The following is a 13,995-nucleotide window of genomic DNA, read 5'->3' as shown; positions in this document are numbered from 1 at the left end:
ATTACCATCTAGGCCACTTTAACAAACTGTTGCTTTGTAATTATCTTCTAAACATCTATTACAATGCTTATTGCATTCTATACCCGAATTAATGTAGATTAATTGAAAGTGTAGTGTAACAGTCTGCTTCTCCCATAGTAGCTGCTGTTGTGTCCAGCGACTGTACTGTTTTGCTATGATCAGTCTTGGTGTAGTTTATTAAACTCCTGTTCAATCAACTTTTAAGATACATCGCAAAGTACAAAGTGAATATTTGTACTTTATTAATACAACCAAGTGGGGAGGGAATGATAAGGGCTGAAATAGTACCAGGCAGTGTTCATGATCATGGCATGAAAATTTTCTGAAACATTTCTCTCCCCACTATCTTATAAACGGAATTAACCTGTTCAAAGTTAAAGTTTAAATGCCTTTATTAAAGTAACAAAAAAAGGAATTTCACTCACATGTGTAAATTAATTACTGATATTGCCCCCGATAATAGGAGCAGAAAATCCTCCCCTATATGTAACAAGCAACTTGCAGTGATGTGAAAGTGTAGCAATATTGCCCCATGTTAATATGCTGCCACAGATGACCAAGCAGGAATATGACCAATGTGATCAAACACTTCATTTCATGATTTCATTGTTCAAGCATGCTGTCCACCAGGATGTCACCTGAGTAACAAAGCAAAAGCTTAGCCCCAAAAAATTAAATGGTCTGTAAAATCCACCTCGTCATATGAAGTAAAATAACACAGGGTGAAGGTTTAGTGGATGCAATTCATCTTGAAATTCTGCAATGACCCCCAATGCCTTATTGGTTATGACAATCTTCAGGCTATGGGCAGGATTCTCTAGTCCCCCAGCCGCGTGTTTCTTGAAGGCGAGTGGTTTGCTGGTGTTGGGATTCCTGACTTCTGCCGCTTTTCAATGGGACTCCCCATGGAAGCCGCCCCATGTCGCTGGGAAACCCACGGGCGAGGGTGTGCTGCCAGCGGGAACAGAGTATCCCAACGGCCGGAGAATTGTGGCCTAGGTTTTATTGTACAAGTAAGGGAATTATAGAATCACCCCAATCTAAATTCATTATATCAATATCAAGGTCCAGGAAGATGGTGACATAGTGGACAAGGAACCCAAATGCCCAGCCTAATGTCCTGAGGGCATAGGTTAAAATCCCAAAACGACTGCTGGTGGAATTTAAATGCAGTTAATAAAAACTCTGGAATATAAAGCTGGTCTCAGTAATAATGGTGACCATGAACTTTCATTAATTGTTGTAAAATCCCAATTGGTTCACTAATGGCCCCATTTAGGGAAGGAAATCTGCCATCCTTACCTGGGCTGGCCTACATTCAACTCCAGACTCACAGCAGTGTGGTTGACTCGTAACTGCCCTCAGTTCAAAGGCAATCAGGATGGGCAACAAATGCTGGCCTTGCCAGTAATGCCAACATCCCATGAAGGAATAAAGGGAGTGTTGGCAACTTTGGGGAGCAGTATTACTCAAGTGAACGCAACATTACAGGGACTGTCAATGTATACAGTCCACTAGAAAAGGCTGGAGCTAGGCCATTCAGGGATCAGGCTTCTTCACACAAAAGGCAGTGGAAATCTAGAACTATCTGCAAACTGCTGAAAGGAGGTCAATTGAAAATGTCCAAACTGAAGTTGATAGATTTTTGTTAGGCAAGGGTATTAAGTGATACAGAATCAAGGCAGGTAGATGCAGTTAAGGTACAAATCAGCCATAATCTATTTGCATGGTGGAACAGACTCTGGGGGCTGAATGGCCTCCTGTGTTGCTGGAGACTGTTCAAAACTGCACATTCTGCTTATAGGCTGTTCAGTCTTTTTGTACACTTCAGAAAACACAGCAGGGAGTGATTGAGAGGGAAGGGAATATTCAGTGTTTAATCTGTAACTTTATTGTCAGCAAAGTACTTTGAGCCATTTCTGAGAACTGCGATGGACAGAATGTTAATGCAAGACTTTAATAAAACAAGTTAATCATTCCCAAGGTTTAACAGCATGCCCATGAGGCGCTAGATCGTGCTTGCGTGGAGAAATTATTTCAACTGCATAAATTAGCAGCCACACAAATTACAGAACTAGCTGGGTGATCAGCAGATTTCCTTCTGTCAGAGAATAGTACACTTCATTGAATAGGTTTCTGGTCATTGCAGTGAACATCGATTCTGCGTATAATGTCCCAAGCCAGCTTCAGGGTTTTCTGACTGTGGTGGTATTATGTTGTCCAAGATGTAGTTCCCCTGTATAAAAGCAAATTACTGTGGATGCTGAATCTGAAACCAAAGAGAAAATGCTGGAAAATCTCAGCAGGTCTGGCAGCATCTGTAGAGAGAGAGAAAAGCTAACGTTTCGAGTCCAGGTGACCCTTTGTCAAAGCTCTGACAAAGGATCATCTGGATTTGAAATGTTAGCTCTTTTCTCTCCTTACAGATGCTGCCAGACCTGCTGAGATTTTCCAGCATTTTCTCATTGGTAGTTACCCTGGGCAGAATTCTCCGCAATTGGCCCGATGTCCGCCGACCGGCTCCAAAAACGGCGCGAATCAGTCCGGCATCGGCCGCCCGAAAGGTGCGGAATCCTCCGCACCTTGAGCGGCCGAGCTCTACCCTTGAGGGGCTAGGCAGGCGCCGGACTTATTTCCACCCCGCCAGCTGGCGGGAAAGGCCTTTGGTACCCCGCCAGCTGGCGCAAAACTGACTTTGCTGGGCGGCGCATGCGCGGGAGCGTCAGCGGCCGCTCACGGCATCCCCGCGCATGTGCCGGAGAATCCATCCAGGCCGGAGAATCGCCGGGGGGGGGCCCGCCAACCGGCGTGGCGCGATTCCCGCCCCCGCCGAATATCCGGTGCCGGAGAATTCGGCAACCGGCGGGGGCGGGATTCATGCCAGCTCCCGGCGATTCTCCGACCCGGCGGGGGGTCGGAGAATCTCGCCCCGTGTTATGTCAGGGCCCATAGATCCCCCTGATTAGTTTTGACCATCTAAAGGGCTCAGTGAGAAACCTTCCAGATTTTATTTCCTTAATTGACCTGGGTTTTCATTTGTTTTTTCCCTACCTCTCTCGGAAGATTCCGGGCAAACTTTTCAGGGCTCGTTCACGGCGTCGCAGATCCTGTTTTGGCCGCTAACTCTCATGAGAGGGCCATGATGGAGATATGCAGCGAGATCTCACTTTCCTGCCCCCCCCCTTTCCCCTCCCCACTCCCGTCCGCATGGCAACTTAATCAGGTTCACACTTAGCTGGCGAAATGAGCCTCGGCAGCACTCTGAAGTTGCACAGAGTGCCGTTTGATCTGGCTGGAAAAGGCAGCTTTGAAACTAGAAAGTTTAACACTACCTTTCTCACCTGATGTAGCACGTTGTTCAATCTTTGGAAAATCCCGCCCTGCTAGGTTCCTGGTGGGAGCGCCCCCACCAATACACATCACAACTGCTTGGGATAGGCTGTGCATTACCAGCCCAACATTGTCCAACGCCGGCATCTCGACAACATTGTTGTGTACACTGATGGACCCTCCCTAACTATGCTCGCTTTGAGGGAAGATTAGTCTGTCAAATTGTCTGAACTGCCCACAAATACGAGTCAGAATGCAATGTCAGCATCCTATAAGGGGAAAAATTATTTAAAAGGACTGCAGTATCGCCTTAATAAAAGAATTGCCCCAAACATAAACTTTGAAGAATATTAATTACTATGTGATATAATGGTGTGGAGGTGCTGGCGCTGGACTGGGGTGAGCACTTCACCTGATGAAGGAGCTGCACTCCGAAAACTAGTGATTTCAAATAAACCTGTTGGACTTTAACCTGGTGTTGTGAGACTATGTGGTATAAATGAGTGATTTCAGGGGCGAAATTCTCCCTAAACGGCGCGATGTCCGCCGACTGGCGCCCCAAACGGTGCCAATCAGACGGGCATCGCGCCACCCCAAAGGTGCGGAATGCTCCGCATCTTTGGGGGCCGAGCCCCAACATTGAGGGGCTAGGCCGACGCCGAAGGAATTTCCGCCCCGCCAGCTGGCGGAAACGGCCTTTGTTGCCCCGCCAGCTGGTGCGGAAATGACATCTCGGGGCGGCGCATGCGCGGGAGCGTCAGCATGCGCAGTGGAGGGAGTCTCTTCCGCCTCCGCCATGGTGGAGACCGTGGCGGAGGCGGAAGGGAAAGAGTGCCCCCACGGCACAGGCCCGCCCGCGGATCGGTGGGCCCCGATCGCGGGCCAGGCCACCGTGGGGGCACCCCCCAGGGCCAGATCGCCCCGCGCCCCCCCCAGGACCCCGGAGCCCGCCCACGCCGCCTTGTCCCGCCGTTCAAAAGGTGGTTTAATCCACGCCGGCAGGACAGGCAATTTATCGGCGGGACTTTGGCCCATGCGGGCCGGAGATTCCAGCGGTGGGGTCCCGGAGACTTCGGCAACCGGCGGGGGCGGGATTCACGGCGGCCAACGGCCATTCTCCGACCCGCTGGGGGGTCGGAGAATGACGCCCCAGGTTCTGCATCTTCTACTCAATAAAAGTGAACTGTCTGTCAAGACTACTTCAACAATCTACTGGTTAGGGAGAATATCACAGCTGTACTGCGGGAGGACACCTCAGAGGGCAGTGAGGCTATATGGGTAGAGATCAGGAATGAAAAGGGTGCAGTCACAATGTTGGGGGTTTACTACAGGCCTCCCAACAGCCAGCGGGAGATAGAGGAGCAGTTAGGTAGACAGCTTGTGGAAAGGAGTAAAAGCAACAGGGTTGTTGTGATGGGAGACTTCAACTTCCCCAATATTGACTGGGACTCACTTAGTGCTAGGGGCTTGGACAGGGCAGAGTTTGTAAGGAGCATCCAGGAGGGCTTCTTAAAGCAATATGTAGATAGTCCAACTAGGGAATGTCATGATATCCACATCAGCATATCATGGTGCAATCACACACACACTGATGGACAGGCACTTGGACCAACCAGCACACACATAACATCGCAGCCAATCACCAGTGAGAGCACACGCACTATAAAACAGGGAACACCACAGTTCCCGCTCATTCTGCCAGGAGATAGCTCAGAGCACAGAGCTCACAGCGTGCCACTCAGGCATAGTCCATGTGCTGAGTGCCTCACTAAGATAGTGATAGGGCTGGGTCCACAGGTTAGCTGGTGAAGCACGTACCCAAGCCAGCAGTTAGTTGTAACCGGTGTTAAGATCATAAAACAGAGTTGTACCATCTACAGCCGTGTTGCATCATTTGTGCAGCAGAACACCCAACACGACATGATACCAGTAGTGGAAGCTAACCAGCAACTCTGAGACCTACCTACACCCTTTCAGAAATCCGCCACCCTGCTCCATGAAAACCATCAGCCCGCCGCAGCCGCTCCGAATCGCTGGAAATCTTGGCAGCAACTGGAAGCTGTTTAAACAGCGCTTCCAGCTCCTCCTAGAAGCCACAGACAGGGAGAATGCATCGGACACCAGGAAGATCGCCCTCCTCCTCTCCACGGCGGGACAACACGCCATCCACATCTATAACTCCCTGGCATTCGCGGAAGGCGAGGACAAAACAAAATATAAGACGGTGCTTCTCAAGTTCGACGAACACTTCAGCGTGGAAGTCAATGAGAGCTTTGAGAGGTACCTCTTCCAGCTAACCTGTGGACCCAGCCCTATCACTATCTTAGTGAGGCACTCAGCACATGGACTATGTCTGAGTGGCACGCTGTGAGCTCTGTGCTCTGAGCTATCTCCTGGCAGAATGAGCGGGAACTGTGGTGTTCCCTGTTTTATAGTGCATGTGCTCTCACTGGTGATTGGCTGCGATGTTATGTGTGTGCTGGTTAGGTCCAACTGCCTGTCCATCAGTGTGTGTGATTGCACCATGATATGCTGATGTGGATATCATGACATCCCCCCCTTTCACAAAGGATATGTGCCTACATGCTAATAAATAGAAATGTGCACTGAGTGCACCTGAGTATGTGTGTGCAATATTTACAACATGTACATGAGGCTGAACTATATACAGAGGAAGGTGTCAGGTGCAACAGAACAACGAGGTTGTACCAATAACAGAACAAATGCAATCAGCAAACGACGAGAGAAAACTTCTGGAACAATGAACGACAAGAAAAGAAACTCGTTAACAGTACTGTAAAGCAATTCAGTGAGTCCAATGTGCCAACGGGCTCATAAGTCAAGTCTCTCAGGTGGGAGACGAATTCGGGTTGACCGCCTCAAGGGTGGGTCAGGATCCACTGGCTGAGGAATGGGCCTGGCCACGGGCGAGAGAGAAAGAAGCAGAGTGGCAGGAAGCTCAACAAAGTCGACAAGGATAAGAGTGGTCCTAGGGTCAATGTGCTAAATTGGGGAAAGGTTAATTATAACAATATTAAGGAGGAACTGAAGAACCTAGATTGGGGGCGGATGTTTGCGGGTAAATCAACATCAGTCATGTTGGACACTTTCAAATGTCAGTTGAAAGGAATTCAGGACCGACATGTTCCTGTGAGGAAGAAGGATAAATATGGCAAATTTCGGGAACCTTGGATAACGAGAGATATTGTAGGCCTCGTCAAAAAGAAAAAGGAGGCATTTGTCAGGGCGAGAAGGCTGGGAACAGACAAAGCAGGAAAGTAGGAAGGATCTTAAGCATGGAGTCAGGAGGGCTAAAAGGGGTCACGAAAAGTCATTGGCAAATAGGGTTAAGGAAAATCCCAAGGCTTTTTACACGTACATAAAAAGCAAGAGGGTAGCCAGGGAAAGGGTTGGCCCATTGAAGGACAGGGAAAGGGTTGGCCCATTGAAGGACAGGGGAAGGAATCTATGTGTGGAGCCAGAGGAAATGGGCGAGGTACTAAATGACTACTTTGCATCAGTATTCACCAAAGAGAAGAAATTGGTGGATGTTGAGTCTGACGAAGGGTATGTAGATAGCCTGAGTCACATTGGGATCCAAAAAGACGAGGTGTTGGGTGTCTTGAAAAATATTAAGGTGGATAAGTCCCCAGGGCCTGATGGGATCTACCCCAGAATACTGAAGGAGGCAAGAGAGGAAATTGCTGAAGCCTTGATAGAAATCTTTGGATCCTCACTGTCTTCAGGTGATGTCCCGAAGGACTGAAGAATAGCCAATGTTATTCCTTTGTTTAAGAAGGGTAGCAAGGATAATCCAGGGAACTACAGGCTGGTGAGCCTTACGCCAGTGGTAGGGAAATTACTGGATTGAATTCTTCAAGACAGGATCTACTCCCATTTGGAAGCAAACGGACGTATTAGCGAGAGGCAGCACTAGTTTGTGAAGGGGAGGTTGTATCTCACAAACTTGATAGAGTTTTTCGAGGAGGTCACAAAGATGATTGATGCAGGTAGGGCAGTGGATGTTGTCTAGATGGACTTCAGTAAGGCCTTTGACAAGGTCCCTCATGGCAGACTGGTACAAAAGGTGAAGTCACACGGGATCAGAGGTGAGCTGGCAAGATGGACACAGAACTGGCTAGGTCATAGAAGGCAGAGAGTAGCAATGGGAGGGGGATTTTCTGATTGGAGATCTGTGACTAGTGGTGTTCCGCAGGGTTCAGTGCTAGGACCTTTGCTGTTCGTAGTATATATAAATGATTTGGAGGAAAATGTAACTGGTCTGATTAGTAAGTTTGCGGTCAACACAAAGGTTGGTGGAATTGCAGATAGCGATGAGGACTATCAGAGGATACAGCAGGATTTAGATTGATTGGAGATTTGGGCGGAGAGATGGCAGATGGAGTTTAATACGGACGAATGTGAGGTAATGCATTTTGGAAGGTCTAATGCAGGTAGGGACTATACAGTGAATGGTAGAACCCTCAAGAGTATTGACAATCAGAGAGATCTCGGAGTACAGGTCCACAGGTCACTGAAAGGGGCAACACAGGTGGAGAAGGTAGTCAAGAAGGCATACGGCATGCTTGCCTTCATTGGCCGGGGCATTGAGTATAAGAATTGGCAAGTCATGTTGCAGCTGTCTCGAACCTTAGTTAGGCCACACTTGGAGTATAGTGTTCAATTCTGGTCACCACACGACCAGAAGGATGTGGAGGCTTTAGAAAGGGTGCAGAAGAAATTTGCCAGAATGTTGCCTGGTATGGAGGGCATTAGCTATGAGGAGCGGTTGAATAAACTTGGTTTGTTCTCACTGAAACGAAGGAGGTTGAGGGGCGACCTGATAGAGGTCTACAAAATTATGAGGGGCATAGACAGAGTGGATAGTCAGAGACTTTTGCCCAGGGTAGAGGGGTCAATTACTAGGGGGCATAGGTTTAAGGTGCGAGAGGCAAGGTTTAGAGGAGGTGTACGAGGTAAGTTTTTTACACAGAGGGTAGTGGGTGCCTGGAACTCGCTACCGGAAGAGGTGGTGGAAGCAGGGACGATAGTGACGTTTAAGGGGCATCTTGACAAATACATGAATAGGATGGGAATAGAGGGATACGGACCCCGGAAGTGTAGAAGATATTAGTTGAGACGGGCAGCATGGTCGGCGCAGGCTTGGAGGGCTGAAGGGCCTGTTCCTGTGCTGTACTTTTCTTTGTTCTTTGTTCTTAATGGCTGTTAAGCAGCAAAGTGCCTTATGGTGCTTCGAGTCAAAGAGTCACAGAGAGGTTTACAGCATGAAAACAGGCCCTTCCGACGATTGTGTTATCGGGATGTAGTTTATACAGTGTTGTAAGTTGTAGTTCATTATTTCACTGGTTAGGTGTTATACTTGGCCTTTCTCTTAAAGATCACACGATCTACTTGCTCTGACATTGTGAAATCAATTACAAGCTGATTGCCATTAAAGGTAAATCAGAGTCCAATAAAAAGACAGTTTTTCAAATTTCAATTACATATTAAATAGCACTTTGCCATGGGACATCTGAAGTTTGTTTCAAGACTTTTATATCCTTTAGCATTCCAGCAGAAAGTGATAACCGTTCATCATTTGCATTCGTGCCAATTCCAAAGTTGCCGTTATAATGTGTTAAACACTCCCTTCATTTTGGGCAGAAGCAGCTATGCTTACTCTCAGTAGTTAAAGTCCTGGGGATGTTCGAATAAAATTCCCATCCCCATGTTGTAACAGTAATGCTATTTAAGGTGTTGTATCTTTCACACTCAACATCAAAGCCTGTAAATTGTAGCTTGCATAATTAGCACAATGATAACGCATCACGTAATATTATTAGCAGTATCATTAGTAAATCATCATGTACTGCTTCTTTAATTATGTTGTCTACTAGCAAACACTTAACAACAACTTCCAATTTAAATTTTACCCATTAATTCAGGTTGCTCAACTATTCAGCTTTGCGCAAAAGTACTGTAGTTGTTTTCTCCATAGTGTGGCTTTGTTAACGTTGCAGTGCAGGAAAGGAAGGCAGTGGTATAGCAGTGTTGTCACTGGACTGGAAACCTTGGGTACTGATTTGGTGGTCCCGGGTTCGAGTCCCACCACGATAGGTAGTAAAATTTGAACTTGTTAAAAGTCTGGAATTGAATCTGGATTGTGAAGCCGTTGTAGTAAAAACCCATCTAGTTCAGTATAGGGGAAGTGGTAGAATCGTAGTTGATGTTATAACTGAATGGGAAGATCCCAGAATAGAATCTTGGCTTAAAAGACTGTGTGATGCTTTATTATTTTTAATAAAGCATGAAGGATCAGAGTCACAGGACGGGTAATTAGTTTTAACAGGAAAACAAAACATTTAATAAACATGGAAAGGTGGATATTAGACAATACTCCTTTACTCCCTGCTAACCTTAACAAATACACACATATTTTAAGATTAACATGGTTTACAAAGTACATCTTAAGCTACAATGTTCTCATTACCACAAAAAGCCCCTTTTAAGTACACAAGATGATTGTGGTCAAATACACACACTCCACTCTGAAACCAAGTTAGTGCCTGTTGTTTTCCCCTCAGGACACCCCCAGATGATGATCACATGAGAGCTTCCAAATTTAACTCCCCAAAACACACTTTCAAATTTTCTCTCATAATAATGTTTTCCCTTTGCGGTTTGCATTCCGAAATCCAGACCACGTTTTCCAAATTACACATTTAAACAAAGCTTCCACTCCACTTTTAACATAAATCTATTTCAGCATTTTGCATCACCCCCTTTTAGGTTCCCTTTATCTTAACTGCTTTGACACAAACTTCGACATTCAGCCACCGATTTCCATAGCTATTTCAACTCACGTTCCACAGGCTGTAGTAAACTCTCACAAATCTGAAAATTACTTCAGATATCTTTCTGACTTCTCAGCCTTCTTCTCAGCTCGGCTTGTCTTTACTGAACAGTTCTCTGTTCTCGCACCTTAAACCTCAGACTTCTTGGAAACATCTCTTAATTTCTTTAGTTGCTTTAACTAGTTGTTCTTCAGATCTCCGCATCATGCCATGGTATGGCTTTTATTCTCGCAACTATTTCTAGCAGAGCTATGAGAGCTGCCACTACCTATCTTCAACTGCAATCAAATAAGTCAAAATAAAACTTAAAGACTTCTCTAACTTAAAAGATCCCAGTTGCTAAGCAACCACTGCTGATTTATCTTCACTCCGTAGCCCTCGCTAAGTACATTAAAAACACAGTTGGAACCTAACCAACCCCCAATCATACAGACATCTTTGTCCAGCATGAATCTAACTATAGGCTTTATATTTCCAGGTACAGAAACATTAAATTAAACTCACTTAACACTATATCTTATTTCTAATGTTATAAGTATAAATTCCTGAAAACTACCTTTGTTTCCCTAACAGGAAGGAGATGTACCATCCCAGTCAGTGACGCGCACCATCCCATGAATGAACAGGAAAAAATAAGGAACAGAGTGAATAGCTATTTAGAGAATTGAGTTACCTTTAGGCCGTAATTTCTTTTCTATCAGGGGTTGCAAGTGTCACTGGCAAGGCCAACATTTAGTGGCCCATCCCTAATTGAGCAGCTTAGCAGTTAAGAGTTACCCAGAGGGTCTACAATCACAAGGATGGTAGATTTCCTTCCTTAAAGGGCATTAGTGATCCAGATAGGTTTTTAATGACAGCGTCATTGCTGAAATGAGTTGTTTATTCAAATCCAAGCTTCATTCACTACATTTAAACCAGCCAGCTGCCATGGTGGGATTTGAAACAAAATTAATGGTCACCGTTTTCTCACTCCCTCCCTTCTTAAACAATGCGGTGACATTTGCTACCATCCAATCTGCAGGAAACATTCCCAAATCTACAGAATTTTGGAGGATGATCATCAGTGCATCCAGTATCTCCATATACTTCTTTCAACACTTTAGAATGTAGAATATCAGGTCCCAGGACTTATTAACCTTCAGTCCCATTAATTTTTCCAATACAACCTTCTTACTTATACTAATTTCCTTGAATTAGTCGCTCTCCCTTGCCCCTTGGATCTCTAGTTTCTTCCTTAGTGAAGACAAACATAAAGTAGTAATTTAGTTTCTTTGTCATTTTTCTGTTCACCATTATATATCTCCTGATAACACAAGTTAGCGTTGGAATCTGAATACTGGACAATCCCAACAGGTCTGACAGCATCTGTGGAGAGAGAAGGGGGTAACATTTTGAGTCTTGTTTTTCCTGACTCTGCCTGTAAAGGACTCACATATGTCTTCACCAAACATTTCCTTTTTATGTACTTACAGAAGTTTCTGGTCTGTTAATATTATTTTCTAGTTTATATTCATATTTGTTTCTATTCCGAAATGCTCCCAATCCTCAGTTTTGCTATTATCTTATACAATCCTTACCTTTTGTTAGCCACAGTTGACTGACTTTTCTTTTTTGGGTTTTTGTGCCTTGAAGGAATGTAGAGCTGCTGTAAACTATGTAATAATTCGTTAAAAGACTATCCATTGCCCATGTACCACCATACCTTTTAAAGTATTTTCCCAATCCACCATGGTCAATTTGACCCTTATACCATCGCCATTTCCTTTGTTCAAATTTCCCACCCTGGCTTCAGATTGAACTGATTGAACTACCTCAGTTTCAACTCTCTTCACTACTGAACCAAGTAAGCCTTCAATTTGGCTTTTGAGGGCCAGGAAGAATCTTGATCCTGCAAAGGTTTTCCCACCCACTTCTGGTCTGTCTTTAAAGCCAATGCCCACTGCATTGCAACCAGCTACGTCTTTATTCTTTTAGAGAGCTAACAAGACCCAGCACTGTCCTCATTTCTATCAAAGCCCAGTCCTGTCCATTAGGATACAGCTTCAAGTGGCTTTTATTGCATATAGAACTTGTAAATAAGTGGGCATGATAAGAGGTTACATGTTAATACAATGAGTTATTTGCTTATGTTTGTGCCAGAGTTATAACAAACTTTTCAAACTATTCTGGTGCAACTCCAGGTTCCTTGTGGAGAGTCAAGAGTCCCTGCAGAGGTGGACTTACTCTTGAAATAGCCAGTATGACACCTGAATATGGGTGACTTCCTTTTTATTTGGCAATGGATTATGTGCATTGTTGGCAAGGCCAGCATTTATTGCACACCCTTAAGTGCCCTTATGGGGGATGGTAGTAAGCTACCTTCATGAACCGCTGCTGGTTCACCTATCAATCTGTTAGGGAGGGCGTTATAGGTTTTTGATCCAGCAGCAGTGAATAGCGCTTCCTGTGCTTTGGTCGAAGCCAGATGTTTCGCTCTTCAACCTTTCCACAGCAGTTTGGTACAGCTAGAGAAAACACCTGCCCATTAAAGAGTTTGTTACATTTTACTGTCTCTTATAATCTGAGATCATGTGACTTCATCCGATTGGTCACTCCAAGAGTGAGCACCACCTTTGGTCATAATTCATTGCAGTCTGCGGCTGTCAGTCACTGGAATGAGGTACAACTAAAGCTGCAGCTAACGGATTTTATTGCCATGGATGCCTTTCATTGAAGGGTTAAGGCTCTGTTGACTGACACTTGTACTTGCTAAACTGTCAATCCTCTCTCATTACCAATTTGTATTTTATTGTTTTTAGTGTTTAAATGAATCGCATGGTTGGGTCATTGATGTTGCTGTGACGTTAGCCTTTTGACCAGGCTGTTATTGTAAATGTGAATTGATTCTCAATTGGCTCACCTGGCTAGATAAAGATTAAATAAATTAATGAATGGCTTGCTTGGACATCTCAGAGGTCAGTGAAGGGTCAACCACATTGCTTTGGGTCTCAAGCCGCATGTAGGCCAGACTGCGATAAGGATGGCAGATTTCCTTCTCTCAAGCGCATTAGTGAACCAGATGGACTTTTAGGACAACCCAGTAGATTTATGGTCACCATTACTGAGAGCAGCTTTTAATTCCAGTGTTATTTAGTGAATTGAATTTAAATTTCTCCAGCTGCTATGGTGGGATTTGTTTTTGGAACATTTAGTCCAGGCCTTTACTCCTGTTTCCTTAAAATTAATATGGGGATTGGTATTACTCCATCTAGGACTGGCGCCAATGAATGAGCACAATTCTTGTAAAAGTTGTTTTTTGAACAAAGTAGTACAAGACTAGCACTTACTGCACATCTTTCTTTGCCCTTGAGAGGGGGACAGTGAACCACTACTGGTGCATGTATTGGATTGGTTTCTTTTCATGTACTAAATGATTTGTTTGAGCTGCACGTAGAAAAATACCTTTTACTGTACCACGGTACGCGTGACAATAAACCATCTCAGAGGTCAGTGAAGGGTTAACCACATTGCTTTGGGTCTCGAGTCGCATGTAGGCCAGACTGCGATAAGAAAATACATAATAGGGCAACACAAAGTACACAATGTAATACATAGACATCGGCATCGGGTGAAGCATACAGGAATGTAGTATTGATCAGGTCAGCCCACAAGAGGGTCATTTAGGAGTCTGGTAACAGCGGGGAAGAAGCTGTTTTTGAATCTGTTTGTGCGCATTCTCAGACTTTTGTATCTCCTGCTCGATGGAAGAAGTTGGAAGAGTGAGTAAGCCGGATGGGAGGGGATCTTTGGT

General features: G+C 45.1%; 1 protein-coding gene across 2 annotated transcripts in view; it reads left to right on the top strand.

Annotated features, from left to right (window-relative positions):
* vipr2 (vasoactive intestinal peptide receptor 2) overlaps positions 1–13,995 on the top strand; it is a 234,022-nt gene that overhangs the window by 123,977 nt on the left and 96,050 nt on the right. The window lies entirely within an intron of this gene.

The sequence above is a fragment of the Scyliorhinus torazame genome, chromosome 6, assembly GCF_047496885.1.
Source record: "Scyliorhinus torazame isolate Kashiwa2021f chromosome 6, sScyTor2.1, whole genome shotgun sequence".
NCBI lineage: Eukaryota > Metazoa > Chordata > Chondrichthyes > Carcharhiniformes > Scyliorhinidae > Scyliorhinus > Scyliorhinus torazame.
This window is presented reverse-complemented; position numbering and strand designations above follow the sequence as displayed.